This window comes from Lithobates pipiens, unplaced genomic scaffold, assembly GCF_037356315.1.
Source record: "Lithobates pipiens isolate NorthernLeopardFrog02 unplaced genomic scaffold, aLitPip1_a1.2 Scaffold_28, whole genome shotgun sequence".
Lineage (NCBI taxonomy): Eukaryota > Metazoa > Chordata > Amphibia > Anura > Ranidae > Lithobates > Lithobates pipiens.
In genome coordinates, this window is record NW_027507789.1 from 67,883,816 (window position 1) to 67,885,952 (window position 2,137).

Consider the following 2,137-nt stretch of genomic DNA (forward strand, 5'->3'; position numbering starts at 1 on the left):
GCCGCATCCGGCGGGAGGGGGTCCGATCGGACCCCCCACCCACTGGAAGGCAAGCACGTACCGTATATATACTCGAGTATAAGCCGAGATTTTCAGCCCTTTTTTTAGGCTGAAAGTGCCCCCCTCGGCTTATACTTGAGTCACCGCCGTCTGCCTACCTGATCAGGCATGTCATGTAGACAGACGGTGGCCAGCGTGTCATAAAAACATACAGCGGCCATTCCAGTATTTAAAAGCTACGCCTCCTCCTCGTCTGTGATAGGCAGAACACTCAATTTCCCAGCAATCAGTTTTCAGCCTATCACGGACATCCCCTCATCCTCGTCTGAGGTATGAGGATGAGGGGATGTCCGTGATAGGCTGAACACTGACTGCTGGGAAATTGAGTGTTCTGCCTATCAGACGAGGAGGAGGCGCGGCTTTTGAATACTGGAATGGCCGCCGTATGTTTTTATGACATGCTGATCAGTGGCTGCAGATGGGCACACGGAGGCATGCACAGGACACAGAGGATGAAGATTAGCACAGGTAGGCTGCAATGGACACGGAGGTATACACAGGACACAGTGAGGTAGGCAGATCTGCACAGGACACAGGGAGGCATGCAATAGGCACAGTGAGACATGCAGCTGCAGATGGGCATTGTTGACCCTCTTTGCCACTTACAGTAGCTGCTGCATTTCCCACCCCCGGCTTATACTCGAGTCAATACGTTTTCCCAGTTTTTTGTGGTAAATTAGGGGCCTCGTCTTATGTTCGGATCGACCTATACTCAAGTATATACGGTACATGTACGTGCTTGTGCCTGTACATGCCATTGTGATGACGTACAATGGCATGCGGCGGTCGTTAAGTGGTTAAAGTATATTTTTTCCAAAAATATTGTGTTTGAAAGACCGCTGCGCAAATACAATGTGACATAAAATATTGGAACAACCACCATTTTATTCTCTAGGGTCTCTGCTAAAATATATATATATACACGCCACAAATATATAATGTGTGGGGGTTCTATGTAAATAATACTGATTTTTAACAAGTGTCGGAAAAAGGTTTAGTCTTTAAGTGATTAAACTACCCTCATCTACAGACAGAAGTTAAGTGGGGGTAATCGAAAAGAACACACTGCTACACAGAGCTAGGAGAGTGCTGCTCACCCCAATATAAGTGAAATACTGAAAGAAAAAGTGTATGATGAATGAACGATGTTCCTGACTGTGCGTGAGAGATAAATCTGGGTAAGGTCTTCTCCTTTCTTTTTGTTTTCTCCTTTTTTAAAGCACCTTACATCGGCATTTAGACGTGTGAAGGATATTGAGGCACCATCCTATGGGGGAACTCCATCAAAAGTATTACAACTCATTTTATCTCTTTGGAAGTACACCATTGGGTAAATTATACTAACAAATATGAGGTATTCCCAACACAAATAACACCTGATATATTTATTCAGTGTATTTTTGTTTTATCAACAGACCACCATTTCTCTGAAGAAGACCCCCCAGGGGGTTGAAACGCGTTAGAACTATATATATTTTTTACTGTTATTATATTATACAGTGTAATTTATAGCTGTGTCTGTTAGTGTACCTCTATCGATACCATTGTACTCTGTATATAAGAGTCCGTTTTTAATTGTTCAGGTGGAGCTCATGTTTTTTACCAAATATTAAAATATTTTTCATATTACTCTAACATGCATCTATTACTGTTTTTTGCTGCCTAAAAACCCCGTTTGTGGGGGAACTTGTTCTACTCAGACAGAAGTTAATTCCTTTGAAGAACAAAAAAGAAAAAAATGTTACAATGTTTCTCTTTATCTTGCTTGGGCGATGTTGTGATAAATTGACAGGCTGCCTGTTTTTTCTTTTAATTTTTTACAGCTGTTGGCTTGGGCAGAGAACGCTCTGCACTGAATTAAGGAAATCGGACTCTCGATTCTTTAACGATTAATAATGCAGCTCTACTGGCTTGTATACAATTTTTGAATAATTACTATGCATTTTGCCAAGGCATCCTGGTTGAAAAAGACTGGGCTAGAGATACCCGGGAGATTTTCTCACTTCTGCTAATAATATTGCTACTGATTAATTGCTAGGAATAGCAAATGATGCAGTACCCTCTTTTAGAAATCAGT

The 2,137-nt window shown here is 41.8% G+C and overlaps 1 long non-coding RNA gene across 1 annotated transcript; it reads left to right on the top strand.

Annotated features, from left to right (window-relative positions):
* Positions 1-367: 367 nt before the first annotated feature.
* On the top strand, positions 368-1,695 carry LOC143934859 (uncharacterized). The gene is made up of 2 exons (XR_013263391.1): positions 368-1,390; positions 1,476-1,695. It is a non-coding gene; the product is annotated as an uncharacterized LOC143934859 (long non-coding RNA).
* The last annotated feature ends 442 nt before the right edge of the window (positions 1,696-2,137 follow it).